We start from the raw sequence: 15,270 nt of genomic DNA on the forward strand, positions 1-15,270 counted from the left end.
CAAACTGCATTCTTTTGTCAGTGATGGGAGCAACTTTGCTGAATGTGGTAATAAACATGTATTTGTAGTCTGATGTCAAATCATGATTGAGTTGCAAGCATAGATGGGGTCTGTACATATTTAATTGGTTGGTGGGAATCTGATATGTAGTCAAAGGTGTGGGTTGGTTTTGTCTGTGGATGTTTGTGTCTGAAGGGAGGTCATGCCTGTGTTTTTGTGAGAGTGTGTAAGAGTGAGTGTTGTACTTGGAGGGTGTTGAGATGTGACGCAGGCATACTCAAGGAGTTGGTGGTTAGGTGTTTGTAATTAGGTGTTTGGGGAATATGTTTACATGTGTTTTTTTCACCCATGAATTTGGGGATTTATGTGTGTCTAATGGTGGATTTGGAAGGATTATCTGCATATGCATAAGGGCAATGTCAGGAAAGGTAGTGGTGTATATTACTTTGGGTGTCCAGTCTGTTTATTTTGTATATTTGGGGAATGTAGGATGATCATTTGTGTATTCAGGGCATGTTGTATGGTTATGGGGTGTTTGTGTGGGTGCATTTTCAGGAGCTGTCTATGTATATTTGAATGTGTAGAGGGCAAGTCTGTGACTATTTTCTGGGACTGGTGGATGTTGTATATGTAGGTATGTTGTGTTTGTATGATTCTGTATTCTGCAAGATGGCAGAGTTAATTCTGTGTGAGAGGTTGGGAATGTGGGGTTATGTATATGCCAGTAGTGTGGTACTGTATGTGTATTTGGAACAAAGGGCATATAGGATGATATTATTGCATATTTGTAGTGTTCTGGGTAATTGTGGTTGCATTTGGGACTTGTGGAGAGTTATGTGTTAAATGAGTTTGTGTGTGTATTCAAGGGGCATGGCCACTTGGAGGAATATTTGCTGAGGCTGTGCATTTGTAATTTTCAGTAGGAGCCTCTGAAGCTTATGTATTTTGGGAAGTGAGTATATGTGTATCTGATAAAGAGGTGGGGTTCTATGTTTCTACAGGGAAGTTGGACAATTGCATTTCTATGTATTAGAAATATGTGATATGCGTATTTGTTAGTACTTGCATATGTGTGAGCTGGCTCCTAATAGCTAGGGATCATTTGATATATGGAAGTTGTTTCATAAATGGTTTGCTGGAGACACTTCCATGTATCTTACTTGTGTATTCTAATCTGTGTGTGTGTCCATCATCAGGTTCATGCATTATCAAAGTTTGTTCATAAGGTATGGAGTTGTTAGGAGTATTCAAAGTGTATTTCTTTGGAGAATGCTAGGGTGTTTATACATGTGTTTGGTAGGAGTAAGAGGTGGTCTGTCTATATATTCAGGGTGAGGGTAGAAATATATATATATAAACACCCCCCCCACATATACAGTTGATATGTTGGGGTGGTGGTGGGGAGCTTGTATTCTGGAGAGGTAGCATAACGTATAGTGTTTGGGAGGGGATCTGTATGTTCAGGGCTTGGGAATATTTGCATGTGTGTGTCCATAGGTGTGTGAGAATTGTGTATGTATATTAGTAAGACTGCAGAGGTTGTCAGTGTTTTTCTGTTTTGAGTGTGTCTGAGCATTTGGGGTGTATACTCATGAGTAGTTTGTGGGTGTGTGTATTTGTGATTTGTGAGTATATCAGGAGGCTTAGAGTCCTCTATGTGTCTATTTCCAAATGTAATGCCTGAAGAATTTAGTGGTGTTGCTTGTATGTGTGTTCTCAGTATTAGTGAGGTGGACTTATATGTACAGTTGACCCTTGAACAACACACGTTTGAACCACACGGGTCCACTTCTAGTGGATTTTTTTTCCAGTAAATACTACAGGACTACTACACGATCCATGGATGCAGAACCACTGCATGGAGGGCTGACACCCTAACCCCCAAGTTGTTCAAGGGTCAGCTGTATGTGATAAGAATAGGTTATTTGTGGCTGTGTGTGTTTTTGAGTTCCTGGGGCTTCTGGGGTATGTATTCTGGGGGATGTGAGAGTTTAGTTTGTGTGTTTGGAAACCAGTAGACGGTGTAGGTTATGTGTGTGTGCAGGAATCCTGGAGTATATGTATTTTAGGGCTGTGGGATTGCATATGGGTCTTTTTTGGGTTGCCCATGAGACAGTTGTGTACTTGGTGAGCCTGTGTGTTTAGGTACTCAGTGTGTACATCTGGATGGCATATTGGTTGCACGTGTTTGTTTTCAGGCCCATGTTGTGTGTGTATATATAGTTGTGAGAGTGGAATGTGAATATTCAGGGTGAGTAAGGTTTCGTCTGTAAAAATTTAGGTAGTAAGAGGTAGTCTGTGTATTTATTCAGGGTGAGGGTAGAAATGTACGTGTGTGTTCAGGATATATATATATATATGTATATGTACAAACACATATGTGTATGTGGTATCCTTTTGGTTATATATCTGTGATGGGAGTTGAGGGTTCTACTTGGGGTGTAAGTGGATTGTGTGCACAAATTCATAGGAAAAGGTATGGGATGTGCTGGAACTGGTTCATACTATCCTGGGATAGTCAATGGTGCATATCTTTTCCCAGCTCTGTGTTCAGTGATGTCAGGTGGGTAGCTTGAAATTGGTCATGCTGGGAATATTTATACCACGTAGATAGCATAGGTGAAGTCTTTCCCACCTTTCTCGGAGAGTTTTTTAGCACTTACCAGCACACCACTGATGTGCGTGTTTGGATGTATGTATGTATGAAGCAAGAATATTTGGGCATCGGTGGGTACGTATGGGACACCCATGTGAATTGTGAGTGGGGCATCTGGGGCTATGGGCCCCTGTATATGTGCATTGACCCTGGTAATCGTGAATCATTGCATTGCTCCTATCAGATTGGTCTGTTCTTTAGGGCCAAAGAATCCCCATAAATGTTGTTGATTCCCAGTAGAAATCATGCAGATGGATACAGGGGTGTCTGTACCTTAGGCAGGTGGACACTCCTTCAGCATTTGGGTGGTCCTAGCATCTGGGTCCCTAGAAGGGGGGGCCTGGTGGACAGATGGCCATGCAGAGCAGAACCTTCACAGGTGTGTTGTTGGCGTGACAGGCAGCAGTCAGAAAGTCACGGGGCTTCCTGGATAGGAGGTCAGATGACCAAGGGCTCTCCCAGGAAAATACCCTGAGAATCAGTTGGACAGCTACAGGCGTTACTGGCTCTTCTGGGGCACAGCTGACGTGCAAGGACACCCTCCACATGGGGTCCAGAGCCACGTGTCCCTGAGCCCAACTGCCCCAGGGTGGTGGGAACTGTTGCGTATCAGGCTGGTCAACTGTATCACTAGGTCTCAACCAACCTGTCTCCATGGAAACCTAAGTCCTCAGGGATAGGCAGGACCTCTAGGGAGCAGTGAGCTGACAAGGACAGAGGTGAGGAGGCTTTGTCCCTGAAGGAGAGTTGGGGACTGAGACCTGGAGAGCCTGGGGAGTCCCACTCTGAGGAGATATGACTCTGATGTTCCCAAACCCTTTAGACATGTTCTCTGTTCTTTTCTGAAGGCTCAAGATGCTTCTAGCAGTGGGAAGCTTATCTCAGTTTCATGTTTCTCTGATAGGATGAACTGACCCTTTTATTCACTATTCCACATCGAGCTGCAAACCCATCAGATGGAACCATGTGATCATTGTGGCCACCAGCTGACCCCACAGCCACCTTGTGGCTCCCTTGGACCCACCCAGGAATTTCTGAGCCTTCTTTATGGTGAGTCTTGTGGCCTTTTCTCCCTCATTGTGAATCCTCCTGCCAATAAAACATGCTGTGAGTGTTAACAAAAGGAAACCTCAACTAGAATTGGAGTCTGGAAGGCCCGTAGAGGGAGCTCTCATGCCGTGTCACTCATCATCAATTACCCCAACAGGAAGAGGTCATTTACTGACCCCAAACAGGAAGTGCAACCACTTTACTACCCCAGCTGGAGGAGGGAAGACTTCCTTCCTGGCCAGCAACAAGAAATAGAAAATAGAAAGAGCTAATAGAAAATTCCGCAGTTTAGCCAATGAGAAGCCATTGTCACCTGAAGTTTCACTTTCCTCCAGTGAACTTTCATTTTTTCCCTTGATGATGATTTTCTTTCCTTGTCCCACCCTCTTTACTTTAAAAGCCTTCTGGGACTTTCCTGGTGGTCCAGGGACTGAGACTCTGCTCTTCCAATGCACGGGGCATGGGTTCGATCCCTGGTCAGGGAACTAAGATTTCCACATGCCATGTGGCGTGGCCAAAAAACAAAAAGCCTTCCATGTTGTGTAACCCGTTGAAGTATCTCCCTTTCTGTCAGATGAGATGCTGCCTGATTCACGAATCGTTTAATAAAGCCAATTTATTCAAAATTCAAAGTAAATCTTCAAATTTACTCAGTTAAATCTTGTTTTTTAATACATTGGTGGCATTCAGAGGTGGCCACTAACAGTTTAATATGTATCCCTTCAGAAATGTTCTGTATAAAAATATGTATGTGCACTTTTGTAAAATCCACTCTTATGATTCCTCCTGCTAACACGATGATTTTATGATTAAATGCTTATCTTTTTAAAAAGAAAAAGATAAATATATTGGTGGCAGTGATGGGATCTGAAGCAAATTTCTGATAACATTTGGGACAAGGAGAAACAGGTGTGGTGCCCACAACTCCTTTGAGTTCACTGTCTTTTGCCATTCCTGAAGGTTGTTGGTAAGTTCCTCTTGGTTTGAGCTCCATTCTCTTTGATTGAGTTTGTGCTCACAATCTAATTGGCTTTCCTTTACAGGGCAGGTCAGTTTGGCTGGTAGAGGATTCTCCCTGAGGCCAAACCCCTAGCCTTTCAGATGGAAATTCCCAGGACACAGTAACATCTCTTGGTTATTGCCAGTATATTTTTGAGTGGTAAAGCCTAGCCCCTAATTTTGTTCCCTGGATTCCACATTGGGCACTGCTGGCAGTGTAGTCTGCACTTCCCCATCTGTTTGGCATCAGCCCTCAGTTTCCATGCTTGGAACTGTTGGTGGCGGCTATAGTTCTCCATTTTGTTAGGCATCAGTTTGCAGTCCCCATTCCTTGGGATTTGCTGGTTGGATCTTTTTCCTCAGTCCAGGGATCCCTGGGAATTGGTGGTGGTGCATACCAGGCCTTCTTTTGGCCAGGACATAGTAACATCTCTTTGTTACTGCTGATATATTAAGGCGCAGTTCTTTTGTGTGTTCTTTTGGGTTGACAAAGGCTAGCTAAGGAAATGAGATCCTTTATCACCAAAGAGTTGAGAATGCCAGCTTCTGGCACACCTGCTTATTTTATTTTTGAGAACTACGGTCCTGGAGGCTGTAGATATTTAGAAAGATGGCAAAATTATACTAATATTGATCTAGAATTACAATGGTCATTGTGGGGAATGTTCCAGTTAGACAAGATTGTTCATTTGAGGAAAACACTGGAGAGCAAGGGTTCCCAAATTGGACAGGGAGAATGAGATGCCTGCTTTAATTGGTATGTAAAAGTTTACAGAAGGTCTCAAGATTCCAAAATAGCTTCGTTTAGAGACTTAGAACAAAAAGCTAATGAAAAATTAAGGAGACAAAAGGTACCTGAAACAAAAGACCATAGGACGGATGTGACTGCAGATTTAACTCCTACTGTCCCCCCCTTTCCTTTTTCACCTGAGTACTCTTGTTTTACTCATTTTCTGTCTGAAATACTTTTCTATTCCCAAGAGAATATTTAACAATTGCCATTTAAAGTAAAACTAGCTGAGGTTGCAGGTGAGCCCCCTCAGGTGTCCTTTACCCCTTGGTCAAAGACTGAACTGAGAGCTATAGTCAAAGAATTCTCTAAACCTAGGGAGGAACCCCCAACATTTTTTGAAGAATTTAGAGTCACTGTCACGGCCTATGTCCCCAAACTGCTAGATCTTTATCCGCTTGTACACATGTTGGTAGGACTGGGGGAAGCCCCAGAATGGACGCGGGAAGCAAAATGACATAATCCCTAGGATGATATTCAAGATCCTCAACCTAAAAAGGCTTGCAGAATAACAACTAACCTTTTATAAGCTATTCCTAAAATCTTCCCTGCTCACACTTGGTCTATTATTAATTGGCCTAATAATGATTGGCCTGTTATTCACTCATACAAACAAAAGAGGGGTGAATCTGTGGAAGACTTTAGAGCCAGTTTGTAGGGTCTCTTTTTACAGCATTTGGGGTTGCAAGCAATAAAAAGGCCACTCAGCCTACTTTAACTGCCCTCTTTGTAAATGGATTATCTTCTGAGATTAGTGGATTGATAAAAGGGCAGAAAATAGGCTGGGAGGCTGTAGGCCTGACTGAACTCCTGACTGTAGCTGAGCATTTTGAAAGGACCTTGGAGCAAGATCACAAACAGAAATCCACCAAGCTTATAGCCTTACAGTTACAACAGCTCTAAGGCAAGAGACACAAAATAACACCTAGGCCTCCCCTCATTACAACCTCCTAGGGGTCCATGATCAATTCGATGACCCAAAGTTGATGTTTCATTTGTAATCAGTGAGGACACTAGAAAAAAAGGTGTCCTCAAAGGTCCTATGCAAACTCTTCACAAATGCTCTCATATCTGTCTTAAAGGGAGGGCCCCCCCCCATGACCCTCTCCCCTAGTTGGCAGAACTCCAGAGGTTCTCTGGTAAACTATTACCAGCAATTACCTTAAACAGCCCAGAGGAAAATAGAATGAAAATTGATGAAAAACTGCCAAATTTTAGTTGATACTGGAGCTATGCTTTCTACGTTAAACCCCACTCTCATATTTTACTTTGAAATCTGCATTAAACCCTAACCCTAACTGTAAACATAATTACCTAACCCTTTAACACCCTAGCCCTAGCCCTAACCAGAGCTGTGCTTTCTACTCTAAATCCCACCCTCAAAGAACAACAGGTCCCTCTGAGTCAAGAGGATGTTTCCATAGTGGGAGTACCTAATAAAGTTCAGAGAGAATTTTTATCTCAACCAAGATTCCTTTTTGCTATGCAATATAGCCCCAGTTAATCTATTCGGTAGAGATCTCTTTTCTAACTTAAAAGGGCCAGTACATTTTGCCTCCAGTGGAGATCTCACCTTAAACTTTCCTGATCAACCTGAACCTGATTATTTATGTTCCTTACAATCTGTCCTGGACATAAAAGAGGAAGTTCAGCACAAGTTCTCTAATTTGGTGGAGATGCCTGCAAATTTGGGGGCTACTTCTGACAGTGTTAACATCAGAAGAATAAAAAAAATGCAAACCTATAAAGATTCAGATAGATGTAGCTAAACCTCTCCCTAGGTTTCCTCAACAACTATTAAAGCCTGCGGTCATACAAGGTCTCACACCTATTGTAGAAAACTTAATTTCCTGGGAGGGGAGGTAGTCATTCCTGTACTCGTCCCTGCAGCATGCCAATCTTGCCTGGTTGGAAACCTGGCAGGACGGCGATTTGTCCAGGACTTGGGAGCTGTTAATAAAAATAGTTATTCCCTGTTTTCCTGTTGTTCCAAACCTAGCCACCCTTCTGTCACAAGATTCAACTGACTTGGAATGGTGTACTGTTGGAGACCTTTGTTCACCTTCCTTCAGCATCCCGGAGACCCAACAGCCAATATCTATCTGCCTTTACTTGGAACAATCAACAATATACCTGCACTTTTATGCCTCAAGGGTTCACTGGGACCCCTTCTTTTTTCTCCCAAGTACCTCACCAAGATTTAAGTACCCTCTAGTTCCCTGAGAAATCAACCTTTTTACCATATGGAGATAACCTCCTGCTGTACTCAGCTACTGTAAAGATTCCATAAGGCATGCATAAAAGATTCCATTGATTTGCTGCAACAGTGAGCTGAGAAAGAACACAAAGGAAAAATTACAATTATCTCTAGACACTGTTCATTACCTAGGACATAATCTAAGCACTGAAGGAATTCAGCTATCTCCAGAGAGAATTAGGCTGATACAGGAACTTCCTAGACTCACAACTAAGTGCTAGCATTGTGGATTTCTAGGTTTAGCTGGTTATTGCAAGCTCTGGGTTCCAAATTTTTCTCTGTTACCTCTTCCACTCTATGAACTTATTAAAGATTTAGTCCCTGAATCCTTTGCTTGGGAAGATAAACATAAGCAGGCTTTTATAAGGCTAAAACAAGCACTGCAAGAGCTGCCTGCCTTAGGGTTACCCAAATGATCAGGTTCAGGTTGATCCGGAAACCTTAAGGTGAGATCTCCACTGGAGGCAAAATATGTTAGCCCTTTTAAGTTAGCAAAGAGATCTCTACCTAATAGATTAACTTCAGGTTATGCAGAACCTTTTACTTGATTTGTGCATGAATGGCATAATCAGGCCCCGCGGAACTATGTGAGCATGGTAGTAAACATAGGCCTTTTGCCTATTATAGCATGCAACTTGAGTCAGTTGCTTATGCCTATCTCAGTTGTCTTAAGGTTATAGCCACAACTGCAAATTTAGTGGAAGCCTTGGCAGATTTGACTCTAGAAAATGAAGTTTATTTGCAAACTCCACACATTGTCCACAGTCTTCTTAACTCTGAATTGACAACGTTTCACTGCAAGTGTCACTAGATTCACTTCCTGTGAAATCCTGCTTTCACCACCTAATCTTTATCTTAAACTTTACAACGTTCTCAATCCTGCTACGCTACTACCTCTGTCTCACAAAGGTGAGGACCATGACTGCAAGGTAACAGTGTCCCATGGGAATTCCCTGGTAGGCCATTGCTTAGGACTCCGAGCTTCCACTGCAGGGAGCGCGGGTTCGATCTCTGGTCGAGGAACTAAGATCCCACAAGCCACGTGGCGCAGCCCAAAACAAAAACAAACACAAAAACAAAACAAACAAAGAGAAAACAATGTCCCATTTTGTGACACCGTGTCCTGAGTAAAGATGTTACCAAGTCCAAGCTTGCTGTGCTTGCCACACGACAGGCCAATAAGTCGGAGATGAGGTGTTGAGGCAAGGAATATGACTTTATTCGGAAAGCCAGCAGACCGAGAAGATGGCGGACTAAAGTCTCAAAATAACCATCTTATCGGGGTTTGGATGCCAGTTTGTTTTATAGCACAGAGATGGGGAGGAGATGAGGAGGTAAAGTAAAAGGGCCATAAGTTTTGCGAATATCCCCTGGAATGGCCAGCCTCAGGGAGGGGATGTGTTAATTTCTTCTTAATTGCAGCCATCCACAGGTGGACAGAGTCCGTATGTTTCCCTGAACAAAGGCACTTTGGTTTAACATTCAGGCAGAGGGGCAGGGTTCCCCGAGGCAGGCCATTATGTACAGACAGTATCCTTTTAGTGAACAAAAGCAGCAGAAGGCAAAGGTTAAAGTCAAAGAAACAGATCCAACGTGTAGTCAGATTTGGTTCTTCCCTGTAACAAGGTCTCAAAGAGTGAGTGCCTCCCTCCAGGTCACATATAATAATAATATATATAATAATAAAAATTATTCTGGTAGAGAAAAGAATGCAGAACTCTAGCCACTCTAACTCCTTAGTTAAAAAATGAGATTTATTTGCAGGATAAGAATGATGCTGCTATTAAAAAAAATAATAGCAATAGCAAGTTTGAAAACTTTCACGTGGACCTATTCAGGTGCTTAATTGGCATTTAAGGCCTTCTGAGTATCTGTACTAGCCTCCTTCAGGTCAGCCTGTGTTGCTGGGAAACTGCTTTTCTCACTACTCTCTGGACAAAACTCTGGGTCTAGTTTCCATTATTCCGTGGAGTGTTTTTAGATCCCACCCGTTGTTAAACACACACACTTTTGTTATTAATACAAGAACAGATTTTTCAGAGTTTTTTCTTTGTCTTTTATTGTTAAAATTTTTTTAATTGAGGTATAATTGACGTAACATTACATTGGTCGCAGGTGTACAATGTCATGATTTGATGTTTGTATATGTTGCAGAGTGATCACCACAATAAGTCCACTTAACATCCACCACCTCACATAGTTACAACACTTTTTTTCTTGTGATGAGAATTTTGAAGAGCCACTCTTCTAGCTACCTTTAAATAGGCAATACAGTATTATTAACGTACATAGTCACCATGCTGTGAAAGTTCCATCCCCATGACTTACTCATTTGATAACTGGAAGTTTGTACCTTTTAACCTCCCTCACCCAGTTGGCTCACTCATCCCCTGCCTCAGGCAGCCACCAGTCTGTTCTCTATCTGTGAGCTTGACATTTTTTTGTTTGTTTTTTAAGGTCCCATATATGTGAGATGATATGGTATTTATCTTTTTCTGTCTGGCTTATTTCACTTAGCATAGTGCCCTAAAGGTCCATCCATGATGTTGCAAACAGCAAGATTTCATTCTTTTTTATGACTGAAAAATCAAAAACAGATTTTTTATTGGTTCTTTAGTAGATGCCAGCTTCTGATATCAGCTTTTAGGTGAAATTATTGTTAATCTTTTTATGTGTGATTTTATGAGTCAGAGTTCAGAAGACCATTTGGATTTGCTATTGTAGGCAGATGTTGAAAATTCAGTTTTTTAATAGAATCTTGTACTGTTTTGTAGATTTTACTTTTTGGATTTGATTCTCAAAAAGAAATCTTAACCTGTAAAATGTTTCTTACTTCCTTTTCTTACCAGGAAGAGATATTAGGAATCATCTAGGAAACAAATGTAACAGTTTTATGCAATTTAAGCAATAAAAATGAGTTTCAAAATCCTCCTTTACTACCAGTAAAGCTTGAATTTTGTACTTAAATATAATATTTTCCCCCTTCCCCTTTTACCCAAGATTTATCCGCCTATTAATGTGCTGCCCTCGTCGTCTCGGTGAATGAATCTGCTACTGGAGAAGGTATGACCAGAAAGGATCACGCCGATGTATCTAACCAGCTGGTACATATGTTTTCTCCAGGATGGTGTTTAAAGAAATGAATACTTTCTCAGTTCATGCTGCTGTCTTATACCTCTTGTCTTTCTTCCATATCACTTTTCTTCTCCCCCCATCAAAGTAGAATTTTAATATAGAATATATAATATAGAATACTGGAATACAGAAACATTCATTAGAGCCAAACAGTCTTTTTCATAAGGATAACTGCTCATGACAAAGATTAAAGATCACATGCTTGAAACCCACCTCTAATGCTGTATGAGGTAGTTTTTAAATAAAAAAGGCATAAGACGATTAAGTTTTTATTAGTAACCTTTATTAGAGAGTATTTCTGAAAGACTATTCCAACTAATTTTTTGTTTAACATATTAGGCAATCACCAGAACGCTAAGGGATACAGCTGTGTATATTCTATGAAATCCTTGGTTTCTATAGTCCTGAGATTGTATACCAAGCATAATTAAAGAAAAATACATATGACCTTAAAGTAGAAATGATAAATAAACCTACTGATAACCCAGATATTTTTTTTTGAATAGAATTTAGAGATGGATTTCTCCTATTGCGTAAGTTGTGATTTTTAAATGCTCTACAAAATGGAAGCTCATTGATATATTGAGGGAGTGTATTTTTTGTAGAGTGTTAGTAATGTCTATGTATTGCATGCCTGAAGACTCCTTCCTTAGTGAGACTGCCGTATAATAAAGTCTTTCCAATACTTGCATATGTGAATTATGTTTGGAAATAATGTGAAATACTGTGAAGATAGCTACAGCAATACACTTATAATGCCCAGAGTACCGTTACCATTTATAAAGGTTCACGTAAACCTTGTTTTCTCTTTAGTATGCATGCTATGCTATTGGTAAGGATGTGCAGGCCATGAAAGCCGTACTTGGAGAAGAAGCCCTTACCTCAGATGATGTGCTTTACTTGGAATTTCTGCAGAAGTTTGAGAGGAACTTCATTGCTCAGGGTAAGATTACTACTTTCCTATGAATAGAAACAGCATCATATGTAGTTTTGAGGACTTCTTTCCTAGTCTGAGAGAATTTACATTGGTCTCCATACAATTTTCCTTCTGATTAGAGAAGAGGTTCTTCCAGCCGCCTGCCATGTCTTCGTTCTTAGCCCTCTGGTTCCTTCCCCTCTACCTTCAATTTCTTTATCCATTTATTTAGCTCCTATCTTATTTTATATCTTCCTTACAACCGGCCTTCTGCTCTCCTACCTCCATTGCCACTTCTCCTCGCTCTTAACCTCTCTGCAATGCTCTCCTCTGGCTTTGGGGGTTGGGGACTTTCCCAGTCCCTCTGTTTTCATCCTCCTGATTTCTTATCTTCCTGCTTCTTAATTGTTAATGTTCCCAAAGGCTTCATTACCTGTTCTTTCTGTGCTTTTTTCCCCTATGCTGATGACTAACTTGCTATGTATGAGGCTTTACCCTCTTTCTGAAGCTCTAATCTCACATCTCCAGCTTGGAAGCCTGTGTTTATGCCACCATCCTCTCTGGCTCAGCGTGGTGAGAACCAAAGTCTTTTCCCAACTGACCACCTGCCTAGCAATTCCCTTTTCAATTTCTGTCTACCTCTGGCATGACCATTACCCTAGTTAGCCCAAGCTCAGGAATTGGGCATTCTTAACCCTCTTCATTTATTCTCCAGTCATCAAATATTTGCTGATTTGCATTGTTCTCCTTTGAAACATCTTATCCTGTTCTCTTTTCATTCCTATTAAAAAAACTTCGGCCAGTGTTTCTCAAAGTTGAATATGCTTTTGAATCTACCAGGGATCTTGTTGAAGTGCAGATTCTGATTCGGTAGGTGTGGGTGGGGCCAGAGAGCCTGTATTTTGACAAGTTCCTGGGCGATGTTGAAGCTGCTGATCTCTGACCACTCTTTGTGTCCCAAGACCTAGTCCAGGCCTTTGTCCCATCATCCTTGGCCGTTAGTGCCAGCATTTTCACCAGTCTCCCTGACTATGTGCCATTGCCGGGGTAAATTTAGTATTAATTTTATTGATTGTCCTTCTGTTAAAAAGTCTATAATGGTTTTTATTACATAGCATGTGTAGGGCTTTCAAGCTCTTTTGTTTGGTCTCTTCCCTGCCACCCCTGCTAATGCTGGTAAACTCTATTTTTGACCTCAGTGACACTTACAAACGATGTGTTTATTTTGGAATAATGCATCAGCTGCACACTTAGGATTTGTGCACTTTTCTATTTGTGTGATACATTTTTTAAGTACCATTAAAATCCCCAGAACATATGATTGTTGGGTTTTCTAAAAAAAAAAAAAAATTTATGCAGAACCTTAATATCATAAAAGAATAAAAATTATTCTGGTAGAGAAAAGAATGCAGAACTCTAGCCACTCTAACTTCTTTTTTTTTTTTTTTTTAAATTTATTTTATTTTATTTTTGGCTGTGTTGGGTCTTCGGTTCATGCGAGGGCTTTCTCTAGTTGAGGCAAGTGGGGGCCACTCTTCATCGCGGTGCAGGGACCGCTCTTCATCGCGGTGCGCGGGCCTTTCACTATCGCGGCCCCTCCCGTCGCGGGGCACAGGCTCCAGACGTGCAGGCTCAGCAGTTGTGGCTCACGGGCCCAGCTGCTCCGTGGCATGTGGGATCTTCCCAGACCAGGGCTCGAACCCGTGTCCCCTGCATTAGCAGGCAGATTCTCAACCACTGCGCCACCAGGGAAGCCCCACTCTAACTTCTTAGTTAAAAAATGAGATTTATTTGCAGGATAAGAATGATGCTGCTATTAAAAATAATAATAGCAATAGCAAGTTTGAAAACTTTCACGTGGACCTATTCAGGTGCTTAATTGGCATTTAAGGCCTTCTAAGTATCTGTACTAGCCTCCTTCAGGTCAGCCTGTGTTGCTGGGAAACTGCTTTTCTCACTACTCTCTGGACAAAACTCTGGGTCTAGTTTCCATTATTCCGTGGAGTGTTTTTAGATCCCACCCGTTGTTAAACACACACACACACGCACGCACGCACGCGCCCAACGTCTCGCCTGCGGGCTTTCTCCCTTTTCTCTGATTCCCAGGGGTACTTACTGTCTAGACCCTCATTTCCACATTTGGTCACATCCAGTCCTGGGAGACCTGACTGCTTTGTGTCTCTTTTTTATACTTCATGCTCACAGTGCTAGACCCATAACAATAAATTTTGAATAACGCTGATAAGTTGGAAGTACTTGGCCTTTATTCATCTAATCTCAATATTTTGTAAGGTCCTTAGGAAAACCGCACTGTCTATGAGACTTTGGACATTGGCTGGCAACTGCTCCGAATCTTCCCCAAAGAAATGCTGAAGAGAATCCCTCAGAGCACCTTGAGCGAATTCCTCCCTCGAGACTCTGCAAAGCATTAGCTGCTACTTCATCGCTGGCTCGATGCTCTTGTGAAATACTGGTTCTGTTTTCTTTATTCCTTTTGCACTCCCCCATCCCCACCTTTGTGTTGGAGTTTACTGTGTTACCCTGTAATTAAAAACAAAGAATAGGTAACATATTGTGCCAGTGCTGCAATGTTTTAAATTGCTAACAGACTTTAAAATATCCCCTGTTCCGAAAACCTGGAACTGCAGTGCTTTGTTTAAAGTAGCTGAGGGTTGGAGGTGAGGTTTTCTTACTGATGTGTGTATTTGTACGTAGTGGTGTAGTTAGCTGCCTAGTGTCCTCATTATTTGGGTCTCTCAGACCTTCCCTGTCCACCCCCTCCAGAGTATCACTATCTGAAGTTACAATGCTTTGATCTCCAAACTAGGGACAAGATAGGGTCTGAAAGACGCTTCCTCTCCGAGCCGAGACGCTTTCCTGAGCGCTTGTTTTTAGATTTTGGTGTGCCTCTGGGTCTGCTCTAAGCAGATGGCTTTTCCTGTCCACCTGCTGTTTCCTATTTAATGAATAGGTTAGAAAAGGAGTTTCCTTTTCCTCTTTGGTGCGGATAAGTTTCAACTCCTGTGTCTTACTGTTCTCCCTCCCTCTGAGTAACACAGAATCATGCAGCTTTTGCCCAACTGGCATTGATCTGATAGTAGTGAGATGCCCTGTCTTTTTTTTTTTTTGTCAGAGTCTTTTCCATGAATTTCTTGAAGATGAAACCCTTTAATAGGAACATATTTGCAAAAGCATCAGAGTACACCCAGAACTGTCTGTAAATGAGAAAAGACTTAAAAATGACCACAGTTAAAGATTTGATGAAAGTTCATAATAATGCAGTTGACAAGAAAATTAGTTATTTCTGAGATATACATTTTAAAGTAATAACTAGGATTATTACTTATAACATTATACCAGAACATATAAGATTTTTAGAAATTTCATGTAATGTCTGAAACATTTATATTAACATATTTCCATACATATTTCCATACAAATACAAATATAAGATTTTTAGAAATTTC

General features: G+C 41.3%; 1 protein-coding gene across 7 annotated transcripts in view; it reads left to right on the forward strand.

The window, feature by feature from the left end:
• Positions 1-14,371, forward strand: part of LOC309632918 (uncharacterized protein) — a gene marked incomplete at its 5' end in the record, with an annotated part of 247,570 nt that extends 233,199 nt beyond the window's left edge. For 3 of the 7 annotated variants that reach the window (XR_014247130.1, XR_014247132.1, XR_014247135.1), the window contains one exon: positions 14,096-14,371. Of the gene's footprint in view, positions 1-10,799; positions 10,857-11,700; positions 11,831-14,095 lie in introns of those variants that run through there. The other 4 variants (XR_014247138.1, XR_014247139.1, XR_014247140.1 and 1 more) reach the window with 4 other exon arrangements.
• Positions 14,372-15,270: the final 899 nt, after the last annotated feature.

This window comes from Balaenoptera borealis (assembly GCF_965194805.1).
Source record: "Balaenoptera borealis genome assembly, chromosome: 8".
In the NCBI taxonomy this organism is placed as follows: Eukaryota; Metazoa; Chordata; class Mammalia; order Artiodactyla; family Balaenopteridae; genus Balaenoptera; species Balaenoptera borealis.